Source organism: Elaeis guineensis, chromosome 5 (assembly GCF_000442705.2).
Source record: "Elaeis guineensis isolate ETL-2024a chromosome 5, EG11, whole genome shotgun sequence".
Classification (NCBI taxonomy): Eukaryota; Viridiplantae; Streptophyta; class Magnoliopsida; order Arecales; family Arecaceae; genus Elaeis; species Elaeis guineensis.
In genome coordinates, this window is record NC_025997.2 from 116242562 (window position 1) to 116260425 (window position 17864).

Below are 17864 nucleotides of genomic sequence, written 5' to 3' on the forward strand. Positions count from 1 at the left end.
CTCACTAAGGGCCTTTGTAAAGATATCAGCTAATTGATTTTCAGTGCAAACATATTCAAGAATTATATTTTTATTTTGAACATGTTCTCTTATAAAATGATGTCTTATTTCAATATATTTAGACCTTGAATGTTGAATTGAATTTTTAGTTAGATTTATGGCACTAGTGTTGTCATATCTTATGGGTGTTTCATTAAGTTTGATACCAAAGTCTTCGAGTTGTTGCTTAATCCACAAGATTTGAGCACAACAACTTTTGGCTGCAATGTATTCGGCCTCAGCCGTAGACAATGCTACCGAATTTTGTTTCTTGCTAAACCAGGAGATTAGGTTAACTCCAAGAAATTGGCAAGTTCCACTAGTGCTCTTTCTGTCTAATCTACATCCAGCAAAATCAGCATCTGAATATCCTAATAAATCAATTAGTGAGTCCTTAGAGTACCATAATCCTAGAGTTTGAGTACCATTTAAATATCTAAGGATTCTTTTAACAGCATTCAAGTGAGATTCTTTAGGATTAGATTGAAATCTAGCACATAAACAAACACTAAACATGATATCAGGCTTACTTGCAGTTAAATATAATAGAGAGCCAATCATACCTCTATAGTATTTTAAGTCTACGCATTTACCTTCTTCATCCTTGTCAAGCTTACATGAGGGGCTCATGGATGTGCCAATTGCTTTGGAGTTCTCCATTCCAAATCTTTTGAGTAATTCCTTGGTGTACTTGCTTTAGGTGATGGAGATTCCTTCTTTTGTTTGTTTGATTTGGAGTCCGAGGAAGAAAGTAAGTTCTCCCATCATGCTCATCTCGAACTCTCCCTGTATGAGCTTAGCAAAGTCTTGACAAAGAGATTCATTAGTAGACCCAAAAATTATGTCATCAACATAAATTTGTATAACTAACATATCATTTTGATTTCTTTTAATAAAGAGGGTTATGTCTACATTACCTCTTGAAAAACCATTATTTAGTAAGAATTTGCTTAGCCTATCATACCAAGCCCTAGGTGCTTATTTTAATCCATATAGAGCTTTATTTAATTTAAAAACATGATTAGGAAAAGCATGATTTTCAAATCCTGGGGGTTGTTCTACATAGACTTCTTCAGCAATATATCCATTCAAAAATGCACTTTTGACATCCATTTGAAATAATTTAAATTTCATAAAGCAAGCATATGCAAGTAGAAGTCTAATGGCCTCTAATCTAGCAATAGGTGCAAAGGTCTCATCAAAATTAATTCCTTCTTCTTGATTATAACCTTTAGCAACCAATCTTGCTTTATTTCTTATTACATTTTCATGTTCATCTAATTTGTTCCTAAAGATCCATTTTGTGCCAATTATTGAATAATTTTTAGGTCTTGATACTAAAGTCCATACATTATTTATTTCAAATTGATTAAGTTCCTCTTGCATTGCATTGATCCAATTATAATCATTTTCAGCTTCTTCAATAGTTTTTGGTTCAAGATGAGAGACAAAAGCACAATGATTAAATACATCTTTAAGTGAAGATCGAGTTTTTACCCCATGCATAGGATCACCAATAATTAGCTCCTTAGGGTGATGTGAACATACCTCCATTCTTTGGGTAGGTCATTTGTACCTTGAGGTTGTTCTTGATGTTCTTCACCTCCCTCATCCTGTTTGTCTTCATGTTCCTCATCCTCTTGAATTGTTGAATCTTTCAGAGTGATCTCCTTCATTCATTCTATAAGAGGATCTGCATCATCAACACCTTCATTCTTCCTTGAAGGAAGATCATTAGATTCATCAAAGACAACATGTATGGACTCCTCTACTACTAAAGTTCTTTTGTTAAAAACTCTAAAAGCTTTACTAGTGGAGGAGTAACCAAGAAAGATTGCTTCATCTGATTTTGCATCAAATTTTCTAAGTCTTTCTTTACCATTATTTAATACAAAACATCGGCAACCAAAAACATGAAAATAAGCAATATTAGGTTTTCTTTCTTTCCAAAGCTCATAGGGGGTTTTCTTTAAAATTTGTCTAATCAAAGCACGATTTAAAATGTAACATGCTGTGTTGATTGCTTCCGCCCAAAAATATCTTGGAAGGTTGCTTTCACAAAGCATGGTACGGGCCATTTCTTCTAAGGTTCTGTTTTTCCTTTCTGCTACCCCATTTTGTTGGGGTGTCCTAGGAGCAGAGAAGTTATGGCCAATTCCCTTTTCATCACAAAAGTTTTCAAAGTCTTGATTTTCAAATTCAGTTCCATGATCGCTTCGAATATTTTGAATTGAAAATCCTTTCTCATTAGTGACTTTTTGGTAAAATTTAGTGAAAACATGAAAAGTTTCATCTTTGTGTGCTAAAAAGAAAATCCAAATAAAACGAGAGTAATCATCTATAATTACAAAACCATATCATTTTTCTCCTAGACTAGTGGTTCTAGTAGGTCCAAATAAGTCCATATGCAAAAGCTCCAAAGGTCTAGAGGTTGAAACAATATTTTTGAATTTAAATGAAACTCTTGTTTGTTTACCTAGTTGGCATGCATCACAAATTCTATCATTTTCAAAATTCAGTTTTGGCAAACCAAGAACTAATTCTTTCTTAATTAATTTTGAAAGAGAATGCATGCTAATGTGTGCAAGTCTGCGATGTCAAAGCCAACTAGTCTCATTAACTTTAGCATTCAAGGATACTAGGCATTGCATGTTTATTTTGGCTAAATCATTTAAATCTACTATATAAACATTACCATGTCTATGTCCAATAAATTTAATGCCATCATTAATAGGACTAGTTACAATGCAAACAGACGATTCAAAAATAACTTTATATCCTTTATCACAAAATTGACTAATGCTTAGTAAATTATGCTTTAAACCATCAACTAACAAAACATTTTCAATGTATTTGGAGGGAGTGATACCAATATTACCTATACCGATGATATTTCCTTTGTCATTGTCTCCAAAGGTGACCATCCCTCCATCCTTAGCATCAAGAGTGATGAATTGAGATTCATCACCAGTCATGTGTCTCGAGCATCCACTGTCAAGATACCATTTTCTGTTTCCTCCTTAAGATGCTAGACACACCTGCAAGTAAAAGTCAAGTTTTTGTTTTAGGTACCCAAGCTTTCTTGGGTCCTTTTTGGTTAGTCATAATGGTTCTTTTTGGAACCTATATTTTCTTTATAGTTGAGTTTGCAGACTTGTTAAAGAAGCAAGTGTATGACTTATGTCCTACTCTACCACATTTGAAGCAAGTAATATTAGAAGACTTGTTACTTAAGGAGTTTACATAAATATTTTTCAGATATTTTTGTTTCTTCAAGGGGTTATAGCCAAGTCCAGCCTTATTATACATGGCTTTTTGATTATCAAGAATCATATTGAGTTTATTTGAACTCAAGGTGAACTTTTCTACTATTGATTTTAGCTTGGCAATTTCATTCTTTAAGCTTTGATTTTTTTGAAGCAGGATGGATTTCTTAATTGAAATATTTTCAGTTTGTTTCAATAAAGATTGATTTTTCAATTTTAGCTCTTTGTTCTTCATTCTTAGTTTCTTTAATTTATCAACTAAATCATAGAAAGCTTCATGTAATTCTTCAAATGTAAAGTCACTAGGAGTTTCAGAAATTACCTCATTTTCGTGTGCCATAAGGCACAGGTTGGCTTGTTCGGTTGAGTTTTCCTCATCGGAGCTTGAGTCATTACTCGCACTTCAAGTAGCCATCATGGCCTTCTTCTTGTACTTCTTGGGACCTTTCTTCAGTTGTGGGCATTCGAATTTGAAGTGTCTCGGCTTCTTGCATTCGTAGCAGATAAGGGGTTGGTCTTTCTCTTTTTCTTTGCTCTGTTCCTCTTTTGTGAATGGCCTCTTCCTCATCTCCTGTTTCTTTTTCTCAAAAATTTCTTGAATCTTCGGGTAATGAGTGTCATCTCTTCATCCTGTTCTTCATCTTCAGTGTCATCAGTTTCTTCATCTGGTGGAGCTGTGGATTTGAGGGTAATGGTTCTTTTCTTTTTGACTTCTTCCTCTTGATGTTGCTTCATGCTCAGCTCATGAGTCATTAATGATCCAAGAAGCTCTTCCAAGGGTAGAATGTTCAAGTCCTTAGCTTCTTGGATGGCAGTCACTTTGGCTTCCCAAGTTCTTAGTAGGGACCTGAGAATCTTTCTTACAAGCTCACTGTTAGTATAGGACTTATCAAGACTCTTTAAACCATTAATAATATCAGTAAAGCGAGTAAACATTCCGGTTATAGACTCATCATGCTCCATTTTAAACAATTCATATTTATGCACAAGCATGTTGATTTTAGATTCTTTTACTTGATTGGTTCCCTCATGGGTTACTTCTAACCTATCCCATATTTCTTTAGCAGATGAGCAAGTAGAAATACGATTAAATTCGTTTACATCAAGAGCACAATAAAGAACATTCATTGCTTTAGCATTTAATTGGGCCATCTTCTTATCAACCTCATCCCATTCTTTCTCGGATTTGGTTGATTCCTCACCATCTATAATTTTAGTGGGTGTGTGAGGACTGTTCACTATGATACTCCACATATCATAGTCGAGTGCTTGAATGAATATTTTCATCCGAGCTTTCCAATAGGTGTAATTAGACCCATTGAAAAGTGGAGGTCGGTTGGTGGATTGCCCCTCGGCTAGAGAAGTGCCGACATGAGTTGCCATAGATCTTTGGCTCTTTGATTGTTTAGATCAAAGAAGGGCTAGAGCACCGGGCTCTGATACCACTTGTTGCCCAGCTATGCAACCCAAGAGGGGGGGTGAATTGGGTTTCTAAAAATTTTAAGCTTAACTTATGACTTATGAGAAATGTTTGACAAAGCTAAATAGATAGAGTGAGTAGAATTAATTCAAGGCTAATAGCAAGAGCAAGAATGCAAGAGAATAATGAAGAGATAAAGAAGAGCAATTAGACACACACCAAACAAAAGGATTTATGGTGGTTCGGTGCCAACCTTGCACCTACATCCACTCCCCAAGCTCCTACTTGAAAATTTCAATCCACTAATCTTGTATTCAACCCGAATACAAACATCGAAAACTCCGACTCTAGCTATTCCAAGCTAGTCCATTTATTTTCCGGGTACAAGCCAACTCAATACACTCCGATTCTAGGTTCGGATCAACCTTCCCTTATTTTGGAAACCTTCCAAAATAAAACCAATCACTCAAACTGAGTATAACAATTTATAGCACAAATAAGTATAAAGAAAGCTCCTTCAATGAGCGAATATAACTTTAAATACACTTTACTCAAGAGAAGAAGACCCTTTTTGGATTTTCTCAAGGTGGATGGAGACTTGAATGTGCACTTGAGGAGTTGGTGAGCTTGGATTAAAGGCTTCTTGAAAGCTTTGAATGAGCTCTTGCTTAGGGCTGAAAAGTTAGCTTGAAATTCTTTTATCAAAATCTCTCTACTTGAATATTCTTTTTGATTCCCACCTTTTTGTCCCTTTTATAGCTTTAAGAAATAGAGAAAATCATTCTAGACTGAAAAAGAGCCGTTAGACTGCATTAAATGAGCATTAAAAGTATTTAAAATGGGTAAAAAATTAGCCGTTGTGAAAAAATCCTGTCACAGGGGTCGACTCATGAGTCGACTCATGCCTGGGGGTCGACTCATGGGTCGACCTCTGTGGAAAATCGTCACAGAAGTGAACGGGATCCAAGGTTCTATAAAACTGGCAAAAAGACCCGCAGAGGTCGACTCATGAGTCGACTCATGCCTTGGGGGTCGACTCATAGGTTTTACCAAGTCTGTGTCGGCCAGAAAAATCAGCGTGCCAGTCATCTCATGTGCCATGAGTCGACTCATGGGTCGACTCATGATTTTCAATCATGCATATCTTTCAAAATACAAGTCCAAAATTAATAAAATTTTCATCATTGGATCATAAATCTTTTGTTCTATCATTTGATACTATCAAATCAGAATTTTGGTAAAATTATAATTTTGCCCTTGAAGAGCAATAAGTCTTTTTCAAGTGAAAATCATTGGTACCCCTTCAACTGCTTTGTAATCATCAAAATCAATCTAAGGAGCAACAATGGAGAGCAGGTGCCATTCTCAATGGTTTCTATCCATGGTGGTTGTTGCCGTAGATTTTCAGCTTGGGTTGGATTGGCTGGAGTTGAGTGGTGATCACAAGATCATGATGGTAGAACCTATAAAGTAAGTTTCTGACTGGAGTTGAATCTGATAGGGACCATTCGATGCTCAAATTAAAAATATAGAATAGATGGAAAGTAGTGTACGAGAGAGATTGCATACTTTGAGATCCCTTAGTTACCTCTACTTATAGATCGATGTGAGAGCCATAAGAGGGAAGAGTTGTTAGAGGCCACCCGACCGCTTTGGACGTACTACAAGATTTCTGGCTTGATCTTCCAGGATTTGATGATTGTTGTTGTCTTATCCATCTTGTGGTCAGATGTTCCCAATGGATGCATGATTTAAAAGGAGTACGTTGGTGTTCTCGATCAACCCTTTAAGGATGTCAATCAAAGTAGATATCGACCGAAGCATGGGTCGGTAGCCGATGCTTGGATTGGCAGTTGATATCGGGCCGTCCATGATCGAGATTTGCCAATATTTTCAGCTCGGATAGCAGAGATTCTTTACCTGTAATAGTGGTCATGATGTCACAGTCTGGAGGTTATCCTATATCTCGAGGGTGGTAGTTATCGATCTTTATAGTATACACCGAAGGGAGACCATTAGGCCTATGGGTGCTATGTGGATTTGGAGGGCTGGCACGAACCTAAGAGTGAGTTTATTTTTGTGAAGGGTTGCTTGAGATCACCTTCTCACCGGACCAATTTTGAGAAATAGAGATATAGATCCCTTGTTCACATGTCCATCTTATAGATTGGGGGATGAAATTTTGGAGCATGTCCTATTCTTATGCCCAAGACCTGAGCAGATTTGACAACTAGTTGAACCCCTTTTGCTAATTACCAAGTTAGAGGTACTGGTTTAGTCTTTCTTGGAGTTTTTGAGATGGAGCGTGAGGTTGAGGTTATCAAACTAATAAGCATTCGAGTTGCATATATCCCTTATTATATCTGATTGATCCGGAATAGTTTAGTGTTTGAGTCCATAAGGTACTCATTGAGATTTATTCTAGAGAGAGTTATGATTCAAACGGTCGAGTTCATTCACCCCTCATTATCAAAAGTGATCTTGAGGATCTCGGATATCTTGGACTCACTTTTTGCTCATGCAATAATCCGTAAGATTTTCACCTCCTGGGAGCCCCCACCTCTAATCTAATTTGAAGTTAACTTTGATGGTAATGTTATTGATAGCAGAGAAGGCATTGGATTTATGATTTGTGGACTAGACAATAGGCTTGTGGATGTTGATGGGAGTGACCATTTCAAGAACGAAAACCATGAGCTACTTGGGTTGAAATTACAAATGAATAATTGATGCTAGGAACTGACTATCTTGTCATCGAGAGAAATTCAGCCATGGCGATCGGATGAATTCAAAGGCATGAGAGGAGATGCGACTCATCTCTCGTTGCAAGATATTTCGAGGCTGTTGATGGGAAGCATTTTCCTTGACATTAGGCATGTCTTTTAGAAGAGAAATCACATACAGATTGGGTGGCATTTTTTATAGCGGAACATGCTTAGATGTAATGGGGATAGACATAGAGATGGCTGTGATTTTTTTTTTTTTATCTTTTTAACTATGTTCGTAATAGACTTATATGAATATCTTACTTTATCAAAAAAATAAATAAATATTTTATCTTTTTAATTGATCAAATCCATAACTTTTGAACTTGTGTAATTTTGATCATCCATGTTTATAACCGTTTGCCAACAATTTAATTGTTATTCAAATTACTTTATAAAAAAATAAATATTTTATCTATTTTAATCAGTCAGATGCGTACCCCTTTGAACTAGTGTAATTTTCGATCATCCACGTGGATAACCGTTTACCAACAATTTAATTGTTATTCAAATTCTTGTGGATCAGATATAGGAGAACTTACGGTACGTGCTGGCTCGGGAAGCGTGTTTTTGACGCGGTCCAAATCCAACGCCGACCAGGAAACCACCAACCGACCCACTCCCACCGCCTTTAGAAACGCGTACCCGATCTGACCGTCGCTTCTTTCTGATCCGTTCAATCCCTGCCGTTCCTCCTTCCCCACCTTGTCGATAAATAGCGGACTCCTTCGCCACCTCTTCCTCGGCCGTCCAGTTTGTGGGGTGCTGTTGGCATTCGTTCGGGTTGTCTTTCATGGGGTTTCTTCTTCTAATTTAGGTTTTGTATGGTTCTTATCATTGGTCTATTCATTGGGGATTTCTTGAGGATTTGCAGAATTAGAAGAAGTTTTTTCTTCTTTGAGAATTCGTCGATATGAGGATTGAACCTGTTTTTAGTGATTTAGGTTTGGTTCAGGTATCTCATCAAACTGGAAGTGCTTCTTCGTTAATCTACAGGAATCAGCGGTGGCGTGTTTCTATTGGATTCGGATTGTTGCCAATCCGACTGTATGAGTTCAGGTTCGCCTCATGATTTGCTTGAATTTGGTTGAAGAATTGTTGCAGGATTACGAGTTTTTAGTTTTCTTTTTTAATATATTATGGTTAGTTTGAGAAAATCGCAGAAGCATTATCTTGTAGCTAGACGATGGTTTCTGATGTTTATGGTGCTGATAGTTCGGGATCCCGATTCAATGTTACTTCCGGTTTAATACTAGATGTCGGACCAGAGAAGCATGATCCAGAGGCTTGAATTCAGACAAGGGGTTTGTATATCACATGGATATGATGAAAATATTATCGTGCAGGGAGCGACTTCTGATGATGTTCATGCCTAATCATGGTTCTTGATTCTTGACGGTTGCTTTGGTTCTTGATTCATGATGGTTGCTTTAGGTTCCATCATGAAAGGGATGCCCTTGTTATTGAATTCAAACAAAAGAGATCATGTGGAGGCAGAATTCGGATTGTTTCTTTTCGAGGGAGTTCCTTTTCCTTTCAAGTATTATCCTTTGTCGGATATTGTGATTTGAATAATTGGTTCAATTCTGAGAAGCAATATGTGATTGGCTAGATGATTTATTTAACCTCCTGTCTTTTATGAAATCCTTCTGTTTGGTTGCAGTTGTATCCGTTGAAGAGTCAAATTGCACTGATTCTTTTACCTGATCAGAGCTATCATATACTGGTTTGATAGAATGATAAATTCCATTTCCTTTGCATGCTGTCACTTCATATGTAAAGCATTGTGGCAACATGATATTTCTACTCTTCCTGCTTCTTATTCAGTTGTTACTTGAGTGAGGTTATATTACTGGCTGGTTCAGCTTGGTTTACCAGAATAAAAATACCGAGTCATTACTTAATGGACATGCAGAGGCTGGAGGATGGATCTCCTATGGGATTTCTTCACCAATATATATTTTGATTATGGTGTAATTTCATCATGTCGATCAATCAGGGTTATTGACAACTTATTGTATTTGCTTTTCATGATTCAGAGGATGCTGCTAATAGAAGCAAAAGATGTCCTACTCTTTTGGTCTTGTGTATTGTTGAGTGTGGCTATTGCTGCTGTTGTTACTATAGTTTTTGGAATGGTGGGCATCATCTTCAAAGGGTTGGGTCATTCAATGCACCTTCCAAGTCCTTTCCCAGTTCTTCTTCGTTCTTGGGTGCTATTATTGGCTAATCTTTCCGATCCATTAGTGCTCACTATCATGGTTTATGCATTATTCGTAGTTCTCTGGTGTATTTGTGCTCTTGCATGTATTTTCTATTTTCTCCCTCCAAGCAAGTTTAGGTTTGTCCGTGATGATTCTGATATACTGCGTCTCCTACTGTACTTTCGGCAGTGATCCCTTTTACATTGAGTGCTTATCTAGTTTTGGGATAATCTTGATTTCTTGGTTAATCTCACGCAATATATCATCTTGTGATTGATGTTGGCAGTTGTTTCATGATTTCCTGTTGCATTAGAGACCTGGTGATTCCCTTATTTGTTTGACCAGCACCTTGAGTTCTCAATGCAATCTGGCTCCATCGGAGTATATTTGTTTTTTTCATGAACGGTTTCTGCACTTTGATTATTGAATTTATTGTACTAATTTTTGGCCCTTATGCTTTTAGTTTAGGTCTTTCTTAGTTTGTTATTTGTGTGATGTTGCAGAAGAGCTTATGCAACATGGGACAATCTTGCTGAAGGGTATCTTGATCTGATAACTGAAGGAAGTTCAGAGGAAATGGAGTGCAAGGATATGATTTTCTTTTTTTTTTTTTTTTTAATGAATAGAGTTTCTAATCTTGATAACTGAGTTCATTAAGCTTGCTTTTTCAAGCGGTAGCTGTTCAGGTGGAATCAGGAAGGTTAATTTATTATTTGTGTTGTTGCAGTTTAGCTTGTGTTGCAGGATACAATTTTGCCCCATCTTTGCCAATATGGAAGGGCTCGTCCTTATTTATATCATTGTTAGTATTTGATGCCTTTATGTTCCTAGTTACCTTTTTTTCTCAATAGGAGTTTCTTTTGGGCTAGTGTTTTAGTAATCCTTTTATCTGCTTCACCAGAATGTTGATTTGATCATTGAAGGGCAACGCTAAAGGAATTAGGCTTAAGAAAGGATTTTTCATGATGAGAGTTCCTCATTTCCCCTGATAATCTAGGGGTGGGGCTTGACATGGATGCTATCTCGATAAGTGGATCTGCTGCTTATATGCTGTATCAAGATTCATTTCTGTATTCCAGAAATCTCATTCGCTTGTGTTATTAATAACCTGGTGACATTCTCTCATTTTTTTGACCAGAACCATCAACTTTCAGGATTCGATCATGATATGTGCTTTTGATGGAGGGTGTTCCTCAACTTTATTATGGAATTGATAATATTTCCCATTTGTTCTTAAACTTTCAAGTCATAGGATTGTTATTTCTCATGTCACAGAGAGCTGTCACAACATCAGGTTATCTTGCTCAAGGGCATCTTTATCTGATGATGAAGACAGTTCGAAGGAAATGGATTGTCATGATATGAGTTTCTATGAAGGGGGTTTCTCATCTTTGATAGTGGAGGTATTGTACTACCTTTTCCTACACTAGCTGTTCACGAGAAACGGTGAAGGTTACTGTATGGTTTGTGTTGTTGCAGTAACTTCTGCTGTGGGCACATGTTGGAAGGGTTTGTCCGTATTTATAGTTGGCCATTTTCAACATTAACTTATAATTTATCCATCTTTGTTCTGAGCTCTGAAAGTTTGAGTAACTGGGGTTAAGAAAGGGTTTTTTCATCATGGTGCTCCCTTGCTCCCACAAATTCTTTAGGAGTCAAAGCATGTTGGAAATAGCATTTATACTACGTTGATAAGTAGTTTTGCAGTGGATATGCTGTATGAAGTTTCTTAGTTTCATCTATTTTTTATGATTTCATTCATACGTGCTGCGTTAGTGACCTGGTGAGCTTCTCTTATTTGTTTGACTTCCTTGAGCGCTTGAGACATTTTGGGTGAATGAGAGAAGGAATGGCTTTTATTATGGAGGGGGTTTCTCAACCTCGTTAATTTGTTATTTTTGGCATTGTAGAGGAGCTTGTGCATTGTGGACCATCCTGCTCAAAGGTACTCTTGATCTGATAATGGAAAATAGTTTGGAGGAATGAAGTGATGAAGGGGGTTTGTCATTTTTGATGGAGTGAATATTTCTGTTCTTTCCTGCACTAGCTGTTCTAACTGAGGAGGTTCATTTATTATTTGTTCTGTTGTAGAATTTGTGCAGCAAATTACAATGGATGGGTTTGTCCCTAATTGATATCATAGTTTTTGTTTATGTACCTTTGTGTTCCTGATTTCCATTTTCAATCTTAATTTGGAATCTGTCGATCTATATTCTCAGTACCGTGATTTTTCTTTTGGGTTACCATCTTAGCAACCCTGTTATTTGCTTTTCAGAGCACCTCAATTTGATCAGTGAAGGTAACATGGACGGTTAGGGTTAAGAAAGAAATTTTCACGAACCACTTCGAAGAGAGGTTTGGATCTTTCAGTTTATGCTGTGACATTAGGTCCATAAGATACCACATCTTTTGGTGTTCTATGATTCACCGAAATGAGTTAGTAGTTCGATCCTTTTGATTCTTATCTTCCTATAGGCTTTCTGAGCAATAAGTTGTTTTACATATGAATTTGATAGTGCTATTTGTTTCTCTCTCTATATACAGTGTTGCATTACAGAGTTGAAGAATAATTAACTAGTATTTCCATCACAGGAGTAATTCTGTTTTTGGTGACATTTTGGCTGATAGCATTTCATTTTGGTATGTTATTTATTGTATTACTGTTATTAATTTATGGACTGTAAGCTTCTTGATTGCTTGTTTATCAAGAATGTGGCTTTTTTTTTTTTTTTTTTTGATGTGGAAGGACTCGAACTTTTTGATCTAGTTGGTAACAGCCACACTGAAGGGAAAATGCAAACATGGAACAGGGAGAGGGAAGGGTGGGGAAACATGGATGGTCTGACTTACCTCATGCATGGAGGCATTAAGTTGGTGTTATATACTATATAGTAGAATAGATAATGGGATTATTGATGGTTTTGGCATACTATAGGCTATGGAGGTAAGTAAATTCTGGATTTGCTTATCAATGATGATTCTCTTTTCTTATTTTCATAGGGTTTAAGCTATCTGCTAGCTCATATTCATCTTCATGCAGGTCTGTTCTTTAGGAGCTAAGGCATATGATATGGAGGCTATTTGATAGGTGGCTTTGTAGCTGACTATCTGATATCTCTTGGTTCCAGAATATCGTTCATTCCTATTGATCTAGTAAGCTGGTGATCATCTCTCATTTCTTTGACCCACCCCTTGATTGTTATAGGATGTACGCACTAATTGGAGTATGATATGACCTTTTTCATTGGCGTCATCCTAATTCTTGATTTTAGAATCAGTTATAGTTGTTTTTCTCCTGATTCTTATAGTTTATGTGATAGGATATCTTGTTATTTCTGTTGTTGCTGAAGCTTGTGCAACAGGGAAACAATCTTTCTCTGGGGTATCCTGATCTTGAAGGCTATATGAAAGATGGGAGTTTAATGTTGTGATCTTTTATTAAGGGGGAACACTTTGTTAGTGGAGTTGGCTGTAACTTTTTTTCCTACACAAACTATTCACATGGAAGATTAATTTATTATTTCTGCTGTTGCAGAGGTGCTTATATTGTAGGATGCAATTTTTCAAAGGCAGAAGAGCAGAGTTCGTCCTTTATATCCTAGTTATGTGCATTTGTGTGTACCTAATAGCCATCTTTTTCCATTATTGGCTTGTGTTCTCATAATGGATCTGGTCCCTTGGTAGGTTTTGGAAAATGCTGGATTATGATTTGTAATGAGCTTCTTTTTCTTCCTGTTGGATTTGCACTGTACTTTTTCTTGTCTTGATAATCATGCTATTATAGTTTGCAGGCAGTGGTGTGTGTTAGAACCGATATAAGTTCTTCTTTTGATAAGTGACTCAGCAGCTGCTTCACTTAAATCTGGGTTTGTTTTTTCATCCTTGTTCCAATTACTCAAATATTTCTTTATTATTGGTAATCCTTTGTTTGCCTCACCAGAACTGTGATTTGATCAGTGAAGGCATGATGGATGGAGCAGTGATTTTTCGTGCATTGGTGTGTATGGAAATTGATATATATATATATATATATATATGTGTGTGTGTGTGTGTACATATGTATACATATATATATATATGTGTGTGTGTGTGTGTGTGTGTATACATGTGTTATATGTGTGTGTGTGTGTGTACATATGTATACATATATATATATATGTGTGTGTGTGTGTGTGTGTGTATACATGTGTTATATATATATATATATGTCTCTGTGTGTGTGTGTACATATGTATATATACATATGTATATATATATACGTGCATATATATATATATATACATATATATATATATGTGTATATATATATATGTATATATATTCTGCTACTGCCGAATGACTTAGTATCTGTTAGTGTATTTTGTTCATCTTTGTTCCTAATGCTCTAACTTTTGATATGGATTTGTATTTAAGTATTTCTCTCTTTTGGTTCACTAGAAATTTGATTTGATCTGTGAAGGCGCCATGGGGCCATGGGGTATTCTAAGGGAAGAAGCAATTTGTAATTATGAGAGTAGTATTGTAGGTGACATTTCAGCTGATGAATGGAAGGGACTCACTGGCTTATGTCATTTCATTGTATTTTAATGAAGGTTTTGAATACTGATATCGGTGGCTGTTCCGGCCAGCGGGCGGCATGGTCCAGCATGGCCCCGTACCGATTGGACCGGCGTGAACCAATGAAGGGAGTAAGGGACGAACCGGATAGGAGGAAAAGAGAGGAAAAGAGAGAGGGGAGGGATGAGGTTGAGGCAGCGGAGACGCCATCGGTGGCCACCTAAAGGTTGCGTGGGCCCTCAGAGGGCCGCGGTGGCCACTGCGGCTCCGCATCATTCTCTGGAGAAGAGAGAAGAGGGGGGGAAGAACTGGACCAAGGGAGGTTCGACGGAGAGGCTGCTGGAGGGCCTCCGCCATGGCCGTCAGGCAGCGTAAACGCCACCTCCGGTTCTACGGTTGTGAAACAGAGGGTTTTTTTAAGCCTCCTATTTCAGGAGCTTTTTAAAAAAGTCTGACAACAGTGAAGCCGGCAAACTCATTGCCGGCTTCACTGTTTTTGAACTTTTTTAAATAAGTATTGAAATAGTAAAGCTGACAAACTGATTGTCGACTTCACTATTTTTAATTTTTTTTTAAAAAAAATTCTTAAAAAGTGAAGTCGACAAATCAAGTGCTGGCTTCACTATTCATCTCCCTTTTTAAAAAAAGATCGATGCGTGAATAGAGGTAGTCGCCCCTGTTCTGCGGCTGTGACTCTGTCCGCGCCGCTTGTGCCACCCGGTGGCCATAACGGCCACTCGGAGATCTCCGGCGGCCCCTCCACCATCTCATTCTCCCATCTCTGGCGGCCTCCTCTTTCTTTCTCGCTCTTTGCGGTAGTCCTATCAGGCGAACCGAGTCGTAGAGACTTCTGCGGCCTTCTGGTGGCCATAGAAGGCCACCGCCGACCTCCGGTGACCTCTCCCTTTCCTCCTCTCTTTCTCTTCCTTTGTTTCCCTTTCCTTCTTTTCCAGCATCGACGTTTGCCGTTTTTTCTACTGGAACCCCGCCAGTCCGGTTCGGCACGCCCCGAACCACTGGGTTCGGAATGGTTCTGAAAATCATGATTTTAATCATCATTTACAGACTGTTGGGTTCTTAATTTCATTATCAGTATCAAGATTATTGGTGGTTTTTATCTATTCTTGCTTCTAAGTGGATGTAGATTTCTTGAAGATTTGCATTTATTATGGTAGTGAGTTTCTTGAAGATTTGCAGCATTTTTTTTGTCTTGGTTTTGGGTTTACAGAATTAGAAGCTGTTTGTTCTTGTTCGTGTGTTTGACAATTGAATCTGGTTTTTTCTTTTTGAAATAATTCAAGTTGTTGAGTATTTTTATGGAACCGGGAGTGCTCTTTTGTTAATCTACAGGCATTTTTTGTAATGTGTTTTGATCAGTTTTTGAACATCGCGAATCCAACAATATGAGTTCAGACTTGCTTATGATTTTCCTGCTGCCAGTTTTACAGTTTTTGGTATTCATTTTTACAATATTATTTTCAGTTTGAAAGCATCACACAAGCATTATTTTGCAGCCTGATGAGTGTTTTCTGATGTTTTTGATACTAATACTCAAAAGAGATGTTCCTGGTTCCAATTCAATGTTACTTTAGATTCCATCTTCCGGTGTTTTACAAGATAGGCATGATTCAGAGGCTGAAATTGAGATTGAAGATTTGCAGTAGTTGAGGAATCTTCTGTGACTTGGTTGTTAGGGTTCACAAAATTAGGAGCTGTTTGTTCTTGTTTGAGGATTTGACAGTTGAATCTGGTTTATTGTGATTTAGTTTCCTTTTTTTCCCTAAAAAAGAATCCAAGTGGTCAGGTTTCTTTCTTATGGAAGTGGTAGTGCTCCATTGTTAATCTGCAGGAATCAGCCATGGTGTATTCTGATTGGATCTTTGAGTATCGCCAATCCGACAGTCCGAGTTCAGATTTACTTCATGATTTTCTTGTATTCAGTTGAAGCACTGGTGCTGGGGTTATGACTTTTAAGTATTTATTTTAATAATCCTTTCAGCATGCAATCATCGTGGAAGTGGTTTCTAATGTTGATACTCATGCTCGATGCTCCTGATTGTGAGTAGTTGTTATTTCAGTTTCCATATTCTGATGTTGGACATGTGTCTTAATGGCCGGAATTTCTTGGGAAGGGGGTTGCCTTATTAGATGGTGGCTTGGTTAGTTGGTTTGAAACATGATGAACATATTATTATGCAGTGGGACACTGATTTCTAATTTTGATGCTTAATCTAATCATGATTTTTGATGGTTTCTTTAGGTTTTAATTTTTGAGAAGGCTGCCCTTGTTTTCCAAGTAATTCAATTCAATGAGATGATGTTAAAGCAGATGCCCCGATTGGTTTTGTTTTGAAGGGGGTTTCTTTTCCTCTGATTATTTTCATTTTGTTCAGATAATGTGATTTGAACGATTGGTTTGATTAAGAGAAGCAATATGTGATCAGGGAGATGATTTTTTTTCCACTTGCACTTGTTGAAATCTTTCTATTTGGTTGCCGCAGAATCTGTTGAGGCAACAAATTGCGCTACCTGATCAGAGCTATCATATGCTGTTTGTAAGTGCTGTGGCAACGTAAAGTTGTTTCTGATCTTCAGTCATCTTCTGTGGCTTATTAGCATCTGTTTCCTGTGCTCTTTACTCAGTTGTCACTTCAGGTTATACTGCTCAATTCACCTCATTTTTCTGTTCAAGAAATATGATGCAGAGGCTGGAAGTCAAGATTGGGTTTCTTATGTAATCTCGTCATTTGATCGTTTAGGGTCAGCTGACATATTAACTGTGTTTGCCTTTCATGATTCAGAGAATTTAGAGGAGCAATTGCCATCTTGCAGTGCAAAGAGAAGCTATAGATGTCTTATTCATTTGTTTGTTTGTGTTACTGTGTGTTGCTGCTGCTGCTTTAGTGTTTGAAAGGATGTAATGAACATCATGTTCGAGGGGTTGGAGTTGTTGGACAGCTCCCTAGATACTAGGTATTTCAGTTTCTGATTATCTATCAGGAGTATTTCTTCTCTCACATGTTGATTGTATAGGACTTACTTCCCATCTCTTTCACAATTCTTGTTGCTACTCAGTCTACGGGACAACTGCTGAAAGCAAAAAGCAGAGATGATTTTGCAACTACTTTGGTACTGGAAATTATTCATATTCTGTGGGCTAGGTCTGAAGTATTATTGTGTTCTTTTTTTCATTGTATTTGCAAGAGCTTGAGCTTGGTGATTGCTGAGGGCCAGAAAATCATAGATTTCCATTGATTATTTGTCTGGCTTGCAGGTTGATCTTATACTCTGTTTTGACTCCGCTTCTTTGACTTGATGACTTTGGGATTAGTAAGGTTTCATTTTTTGGTTGTAGTTCACCTGTTACTCAACATTTCATCAATTTTATCCACTACCAAGGCCCATTACATCTGTTGTTTTTGTTATCAGATTTCCTGTTGTGAAGATGCTATACTTGTTATATGTTTAATAATATCATCAACTGCCAATCTTGATCTGTGGCAACTCCTTCAAGGTTCTTTATTATTACTTTTCTTATAGTACAGTTATGTCTTGTTTTCATTGTATCTGGTATTGAAAGGGATGTTTGTATTTTGGTTTGTGGAATTCTTGC

General features: G+C 37.3%; 1 protein-coding gene across 49 annotated transcripts in view; it reads left to right on the top strand.

Moving 5' to 3' along the window:
- The first annotated feature begins 8067 nt into the window (after window positions 1-8067).
- The window catches only part of LOC105045591 (uncharacterized), a 28592-nt gene continuing 18795 nt past the window's right edge, over window positions 8068-17864 (top strand). For 5 of the 49 annotated variants that reach the window (XM_073258221.1, XM_073258229.1, XM_073258219.1 and 2 more), the window contains exons 1-7: window positions 8163-8549; window positions 10198-10496; window positions 10596-11813; window positions 11970-12130; window positions 12239-12334; window positions 12441-12638; window positions 12735-17765. The gene's annotated coding sequence lies outside the window, so the exon portion shown is untranslated. Of the gene's footprint in view, window positions 8550-10197; window positions 10497-10595; window positions 11814-11969; window positions 12131-12238; window positions 12335-12440; window positions 12639-12734; window positions 17766-17864 lie in introns of all 49 variants that reach the window. The other 44 variants (XM_073258243.1, XM_073258247.1, XM_073258241.1 and 41 more) reach the window with 40 other exon arrangements.